We start from the raw sequence: 9,752 nt of genomic DNA on the forward strand, positions 1-9,752 counted from the left end.
AATTAAGTTCACAATACAGTTTCTATTTTAAACCGATCGTCTCAATTCATCAAAAATTTTGAATTATTTTCAAACAAATTTAATTTTGGGTTATTTAAAAAAAAACTTATAGCCAATCCGTGGACCCCCGAGTAACCATGTACGGACCCCCAAGGGGTCCATGGACCACCGGTTAAGAACCTACGCCCTACACCCTCTTTATTACAAGTATATGAAGCGATCGTTTCAGTTCATGCATAGGTTCGGCGCCACTGCTTGATAATTGACATGAACTGCAATAAAGATTTCTTAAAGTACATTTTAGTCTTCTCTTCTAGACGCTAAACCTCTTACTCATAAGATGACTAGTCAAAATACCGTATTGCAGTGATGTATTGCTAAAATAAACCGTGGGTATACGCCTTATTCACGAAGTATATGAGTATTTAATGGAGAGATCCAGATAGGGTCCAAAAAGATTTTTCTCACTCCGCTCGAACTATGACTTTTATTTCTCTTAACAATATGCTACATTAAAAACAATATAATATGTTATCAATTAATAGGTATTTTAAACAAAAAAATTAAAACGTAATAATTTTATACACATTAGAATCATATTGTGATACCACAAAAAAAAGTATTATACAATCGACTATCGAGATATCGTAATTGCAAGGTTATTGATGTATTATACCATTGATTAAATATTTAATCAATGATTATACCTAATTAATAATATTTATCTATAACCGCCCATAACCGCCATAGAATAAACAATAGATACAGCCGTATACGGAGTTTACCCGCATATCATTAATTTGTCCTAACCTAAGCTATACGCCATGGATACAAATAGCGTGTGGGTTTACAGCGTATACCTCCCCATCTACAAATACACCACTACTTACATCGTTGAAAGTGCAACTGAGTTTGGTGAGATAGATTTGGTAGGGTTCGCTGTTTTATCCGATTGTACAACTTCGTCTTCAGCCCAGCTACCACTTTTAACGGCTTTTCTGTAGTGGCTGGCCGAAAGTCCTCATTTATTTTGATGTTGCAATCAGTTGAAAACGAAATCATTGCTTATATTTGTAAATTTTATATTAATTTTATGATGTGCGCTTATTTCAACTTACATCGATCGAAATATTTCGTATGGTCTTTTCCATTGTTCTAACAAATTTAAACAGGTATACAATGATTAATATGTTCTAATAATATTATGTATAAATAGTTTTTATTTAATATTAAAATGATTAATTATAATTTTTTTTTCGTCATCAATTATCAAAATATAATACACCTAGGTATGACTTACTTCCAACGAATTGAAATTTAATAGTTTGGAATTCTGATTACGTTTAATTTTTATGATTTATTCTTTATAAATCCTTATTTGTGTTGTTTTCCAGTCTAAATATACTATTTAGTAATGCCAAATGCCAATCAATTTATATAAAAAATTTTTGTTATATCGAAGCGTAACTATAATAATGTATATACTTCGTTTGTGTTCAGGTTTTTCGGCATGTGTAATAACATTTTTGATGCCACCTTAATCCCCAATTCCAAAATTTTGTAGACTAAAATTTTTGTTGGACTAATTGATTGGCTGTTATCATAATTAGAACAAACCCCATAGCGGTGAAGTAACAATCGCATTAGCTGTTTGTAGACGATCAGAGATTTTGAAAAAATCTATAATTATGAATGTTATCTTATTATACACATTACACATTTCCGCATTACTATTCGTCTACTGAATTTTCGCCTGGTCGATATCGATTGCTATAACTAAATTATATAAAGATTTTAATAACTATTATTAAATTCTTACATGTTCAAAAAAAGCTTAATATTCTATTTCAAAAGGATAGAAAACAACGAAATTTACACTTAGAAAATAATAATATATTTTTATAGTACCTGAATCGCAAGTTATGGCAAGTTGAATTATATTTCCACCAGCTCCACAGAATGGGTCTATAACTCCTTCATTTCCATACATTGGTTTGCAGTATGCTTACTAATAATTTCTGGGCAAACCAAGCAACAATTTTTTACAAAATATATTACATACAAATATACAAGTATTATGAACATATATATAGCAAAAATACGAGATTATAAAAATATATTAATTTTAATTTATTCTCGTCCAAAAGGATTTCGTCGTTAAACCTATCAAATAGATTCATTCGCATCTTGTACGAGTACGTCTCGTCACTAGTTAGACAATAAGACAATACATTAATAATTAGAAAAATGCAATTCTGCTCGATAATAATCACTTATTTAACTTTTAGGTACTTACATCGTTGGAAGTGTGACGGAGTTTGGTGGTATTGATTCCGGGGTTCACAGTTTCATCCAGTTGTACAATTTCGTTAGTCTGAAATTTGGTATTTGAACATGTAATGCGTGTTGACAATAATTAATTACTTTACAAATGCTGAAAAATGCACTTACGTCCGGAATTGCAACATCGTTTGCTATGGCGATGGCTTCATCTTCAGAAAAAGACCTCGGAGGAAGATTATCCTCTTTAGACAATGATGACAAGAACGGCTTCTTAGCTGTACTGTCTGGCCGATATGTTTTATGGATTATGATGTTACAATCTGTTAAAAACGAAATCAAATTATTGTTATTTAATCCTCTAATATAAATATTCAACTGGTGTACCCAAACATTTTCTCGTGATCTTAAATCGAAGACGATGACACACTTGATATTTCAGCACATTCTTATTTCTTAAACATGTCAAAAATAGATGGTCGTTTCAGTTGTTTGTGACTGCATTTATAAAATGGAATATTATAAGCAGTTATTTTCAAAAACCCGAGTTTTTAAAGTGTTATAGCATGATTGTTCAAGCAAAATATATGTAATTTTTCAATGAAAGTGTCAATTTGAATGGATTGCTAGCTGTGGCGTAACCAAGGAGGGTTTTGTGTGTTGTAACCTCCCCCATTGATTTTTATTTAATTATTTTAATATTTTTAATTATTCAGTAAATTAGCGAACAAAAAGACTATAGTTAATGTAATGAAGTTCAAATACTTTTACATTATAAACAAAAAAATTTTAATATTACATATTTAACATATTTTGAATCATCCCTGTTATATACATAAACCACCTCACCCCTTCCCCCCATTCAAAAATTCTGTCTACGCCACTGATTGCAAGCATGAATATAATATTATGTAGTGAATATTTAAAATATTTTTCAACTATATTACTCTTTACTACCATATAAAATAATATTTATACTAGGTAATTATTTTTAATTAACAAGCAACGGTGATTCCATTCGTAAAACGTTTTCTGCGTTTTCGCAGTGATCCCGAATCCTCGGAAACCTCTTCGATTTCTTAATTGAGACGTAATATTGTCTTTAGGTAATATAAACTATTAATAGTGAATAAGAAAAAAAAATAATCAGTGTCTTCTCAACTAAGTTTCAGAACTAACTAAATGCTTATTAAATTAAATTAAATTTATTAACTCGTGATGGTTACTATATGAAAATAATCTTTTGTACTATGTAGCTAAGTTACTTTAGCCAGATAATTACTTATTTTCAGAAATATGAAAATCATTCTGAGTTCAATCCATAACAAAATAAATCTATATAAAAACAAAGTTATTTACACGATAAGAATAGTAGACCTTTTTTGATAAGCTATAAAATCTGGTTTTGAGAAATAATCCACGGTTACCAAGTATAAATATAATTTTTTTACACACTCAATTATTAATCTATATTTACTATTACATTAATAAAACCAAACTTAGGCTAATAGGAGGGCGAGGCCTATCGGACCTCCCGTTAAATCCGTTACTGGACAGATATAATATGTATAACATATATTTAAGTATTTAATTGTTTAAGTAATAGGTATAACTAATATTTTTATGATTTTAGCCATAGCCCAGTGGTTAAAGTGGGCAAAATGTCGAGGAGGACTAAAGTCACTAAAAATTGTGGAGCGTTCTCGAGTTCTTTTTCCTAAGTCTATGTCTAACCAATTTTTTTTTAAGAAAAATTATTTTAAACATATAATGCTTGTTAAGTAAAAAATAAATTGCAATTCATTGCCTGAAATTAAAAAAAAAAGTATCTAGTTTTTAATTTTAAACACTTCATTAAAAAAAAACAAATGAAAAATAATTTATAATAAATATCACTATTCATATTATTTTAGTTTAATAATTTATTTTAATTTTAATTATTATGCTACATGTCATAAGCTATATAAATATTATAAAATCATATAAGAATATATTATTTAAATTATAAAAGTCCCCAATGGCTCAATAAAATATTATATCTTATCAATTTTTAAATACGTTTGAATTCGGTGATTAATCAATGTGTGTGTCTGCGTAAGCCATTTATTAAATTATCAAAAATTAAGATACAACTTAAATTTACAATACATTTTTTTTAAACGTCCTTTTGGACTTAGGAGACTTAAATTAAAGGAGACGCATAATCTTACCGTAAATAAATAGGGATACTCCTATTATTTATAATATAATACATATTATAATGATTTTGTATACTCCTACAGGTCACAGACGATACATAATTATTTTTTGTTTCTTCGTACATTAGTAAAACTCGTACAGCCGAACCTGTTACCTTTTTTATAGAAACACCGACACGCGTGTTTTGATTATTCGATTCCGCTTGTAATTACTGTCTGAACTCCGAAATATTACCTCAACGATTGATGACAAACGATAAGACCTCATTGACATAACAATCTGAATTGCCATCGCCTGTTAGATATCGATATCATGTACTTAATGTAAAATATCGACGTGCGAATATAATAATTAGTAATCGCGTACACGGGAGATTACCTACACCACTTACCTTGTCGCCATTTGATGTGCCTGACAGTAGTTAACGATTAATAATGATTTTTTTTATATATAGTTTGGTACGTATACTCGTATACATAATTACTATATGACTTGTACATAGTGTTTGCCACTCGCTATCACAATATCTACTCAATAATTTACAGTACTCTACTGTGGTTGCAAGTGGTGAAAACACAACGTGTCTGCAGATTCGTATCAAATTTATATTCCCAGATTTGGGATTTTATTGTATTATGCATGCCTATTTTTAAAACCTTTAATAATATTAAAAATTCTGTATTTTTGTTTGATCGGAATCAGCTCATAAATTAATAGACAGATTTTACGATATTTTTTAATCGTTTCTTACGATTTTAGAAATAGTATAGGCTATTATAGTCTACACTAGATAAATAACACTTGCTATATTACCAAGATTTTGTCTCATTTACCTGGTGGTGTGAGGACTTTGGAACGATATACGATATCACCGATATCTCACAGGTCCCAAACGCATATTAACAGAACTTTATAAATATATAAAAACATCAGATAAATCGATAGGTGTAACATTTGTTATTCCGGGTGATTTCAAGAAAATATTACCATTGTCGGTATTATAAAAGTATATAATTAGAGGTAAAATCAGAAGTGTCAAAATACTTTTACTGATTGCCATGTAGGTACTTTATCACCGTCATCGGTCACGTTAAAGGTAAACTATACAGATATACAGTGTACAAGTACGAATAGTACGATGCATTATGTACTGTGTACAGTCGTATAGATCAGTGCTTCTCAACCTGTGGGCCGTGGCTATATGACGGGGGCCTTGAAATATTTATTTAATTTAAAATATTTTCGATTATTTAGTTATTATATGATATTATAACGTAGGTATATAAATGTAACGCATGTAAATTTAGTATATTATTAAGAAAAAATGATTCTGATTGAGGAAGCCTTGACAGTTTTACATTAAATTTAGAAGACCCTTTAACAAAAAAGGTTGAAAAGCACTGGTATAGATTGCCAATATGAATATCTAATATAGGCACGGACTTACAGTAAAGACGTAAAGTTACCAAAGTCCACAGATATAACTTAGTATAAAAAATAACTTCGTATGGGAAAGATATTCAAAAATCAATTTCGCGATATTAGATATTAGGTACTTGGATTTTGAATATCGAGATACTAGATACTCGATACAATTATATCTAAGATACGTATCTTAGATACTGCCCTATTCTGTATATAAATAATAACAAAATTCGTTAGTTCTAAGTCAAATTAATGTTATAGGAAATAGGCAGTGATAAGGGATTTTAGGATTTTATTACGACAATCTTAAATGATTTACTCCAAATTCTAGTTTTTATTTTATTTATATATATATATATATATATTATACATATATATATAATCACATTGTTTAGTTACCATACAATATATTTTCAGAATGGATAAATTATTATGTACAATTAATAATTATTTTATATTTTTTTTTTTTTTTTTTTTTTGTTTCTGTATAATAATAACCATTATATTATTGTTCCTAAAAAGTTTATCTATAAAAAAGTGACACTTATATATTGTAGCCTAAATGGCTAAAACAATTGAGCACAGAATACTCAAACTGGTAATCTTAAATTTACAACATTATAATATAATATTACTAATATATAATACAACATTATCAATAATTGATGTGTAATATTATTATAGATATTATATTTACAAGTAGACGACGTAATAACCTTACAAACTACTATACGAGAGTTCTGTCTCGTGTATTAAAAAATCAAAATAATATTTAAAAAAAAAAATTAATGCACAATAATATAATTATATATATTTATAATGAACAATGGAACTTTTTTTTATTTTTTTTTTACACATTATCTACAAAACATTTAAATTTATAATATTATTATTACTTGTAGTTATTTCGATTTTGGTAGATCAAGAAAAAAATCAAATCATGTAACATTATATTAATATCCGGTACACCTGAGTCTAATATGTTATACTCGTATTATTAAGATACACGTATTTACATTTTATAATTATTTATTATTAATTATTATATAATTATATATGACCGAGGAAAAAATAAAAAATAAAAATTGGACGTTACAGTGACAATTCGTTTTTTTTGGTCGCCAGAATATTTTTATCCGTCGTATTTTTTATATACCTTTACTTTACATATATTTTTTATTATAATATTATAAACTTATATCTATCAATAATTATTATAATTTTTCTGGGTTTGCATATTATCATAATTATGTATCATTGTAATAATAATAATAATAATAATAATAATAATAATAATAATAATAATAATAATAGTAACAATAATCCTACGATACTGAGAAATTCATCGTCATAATATTATGTATACGTATATATAGGTATTTTGAAAAGAACCATATTGGCGGGTTGTATGAAATATTAGTGTGGGTGGTATATAATATTATAATACGGTCATGGGGTGGTTATTGGAAAATATCGTTTGCGTGTCGCGGCCGGAAACGTCGTCGGTAAGTATGGGGCTGTACCTATGTAGGTACAATGAAGTACCTGATGAATTCGAATATTATGAAGCTGTTATGTGCTGTGTAATAAGACTATTTGGGCTCTGGGTGAAACTATGAAATTGGCGAGTTAAAGCTGTAATGGCCACTGGGGTATCTCTCTATACTTACGAAAAAAAAAACAAGCGAATAACGTACAATTTTATATTAAATTACGATAATTATTGTCGTAACTATAATATAATTTTATAGATTGGTAGATAGTTACTAGTTAATAAAACGTAACATGATTGTATATCAAGAAATATAGAGGTTGTCAATGCAAGTGACCTATTAAAAAAATTCAGCCAGAGTTAATTATTTTACCAGCCCTTAAATTTGTTTTATCCTGTAATTTTATAAAAGGATAAGTTCATGCTTATTTTAAAGTTGAATAAAATGTGTTGCTCTGAAATTAGCAACTAGGTACTGTAAAAAATAATTTATATTTTGCACTCAATAAAAATATAATATAAAATTGAGCTTAAAAAAATGTATCGAATTGTTTATAGGTTTTTTTTTAAATCTTAATAAGCCACTTTCATTTTAACAATATTATAATAATGTCTTCAACATCAGTATTATTCACTATGTTTTTCTACAGTCATAAGTGAGTGAGAATACAATCCCAATATCCCGCCGATATAGTCCGCCATTGGGGGTTGTCCTTTTTATCAATATCATAAATCCAATTCGATTATGCATCGAAAAAATTTATACGTAAAAAGAAAAAAAGAAAAATTGTATCGTTTTTTCTGTACAATAGTACCACATACTTTAAATTATAGATTTTTAAACATTCATATTGAGACATTAATACATATAATACATCGTGGGATAAATAGCTGATTAATATATGATTAAAATAAACTAAGTTTTTGGTAAGAGCAATATTTTCAATTAAATAAGAAAAGGTATAATACTTGGGTAAAAATCAAGAGAGAAAAGGAATTTTAACCAAATACTTTTTTTCGAATTTGAATTATATTATATTTATCAGTTATTATTGCTTTAAATTTTTTTAAACCAATTTTAATTTTTTTTTCGTGTTCTATCATATCATATTTTTGCCTATAATATGATTTTGGTGCGCAGTCGTGATGCGTTTTTTTAAGGTAAGAAAGTAAAAAGTTAAAAATCACGCTGTAACGGGTATATGGGTATAATATACCTGGTATATATAGGGTGTATATAGGAGTATATAGGTGCCTGATACTACTACCTACCGAACTGGTTCCCGAGCCCTTACCTTACATGCTGTATTGGTTTCCGTTTAAAAATGGTATTTTATTAAGATGAACTGAATTGACTCCTGTTTTTGTTTAGGTTAAATAGTTTAAATTTTCATATTTAGTCAATAAAAAATATTGATAGTTAAGTATTAGTTTAATGGACTTATCAGCTTAACAATCTTAAATTTTAAATTATTATATTTTATTATGTTTATTTCATAAACATAGGAACCTGTGATGACTGGTTGACTTCTCCTTCAACGATTGCTAATGCACATTTTTAACCATATCAACTTTAAAGTTGGCAGTCTTAAGCCTATATAATCGGGAACGGAAATATGCATACTTAAAAATCGTGAAGCAACTCGATTAGTAATGGGATCATCATACATTTAAACGGAAATCAATTAGGCTTACATTGATATACATTATAATAGATTTTTCAAACAGGAACTAATTCGGGCAAATGGGAGTCAATTTGGTCACTCCTGAGTAAATGGTGTAAACAAAGGGCTGTGTGACGTGAATGGAACCGGCCGCATCGAAACGAAATTCGAATTGCAGATGATAAAAGATTAAAACTATTTGGCAGCCAATGGAAGTAGGTAGATATAGGTAAACCTTGCAGTACCTAACCACTGTCCGTATTTATCGGATTATGAACGATAGCTACTATTTTATAGTCTGAGCAGTTGTCTAGAGACTATAATATATAATAAATAACGTATCAAGTATGAAGTAATATACTATTTTTAATAAGTGGTGTAGGTCCTACCCTCATACGCACGTCTTGGCCAAATTACTATGACTCTATATGATTACGGGCTGTATAATAACTCTAAATTGTTTACATCGTAATAATAATAATAATTTAAATACCCTGCACACGTCTACGAGTAAAAATAAAAAATGTTAATAAAACAATATCGTAATCATATTAATAATAATTAATAAATAATAAATAATAATTTTAGTAATATGATAATAATATTATATACTAATATTTAACGTACAATATTAAAATATACCAGACTAATAATAATAATAATAATAATAATATTAATACATTTAAAACAAT

Source organism: Melanaphis sacchari, unplaced genomic scaffold (genome assembly GCF_002803265.2).
Source record: "Melanaphis sacchari strain LSU unplaced genomic scaffold, SCAv2.0 Contig4_pilon_pilon, whole genome shotgun sequence".
NCBI classification, from domain to species: Eukaryota; Metazoa; Arthropoda; class Insecta; order Hemiptera; family Aphididae; genus Melanaphis; species Melanaphis sacchari.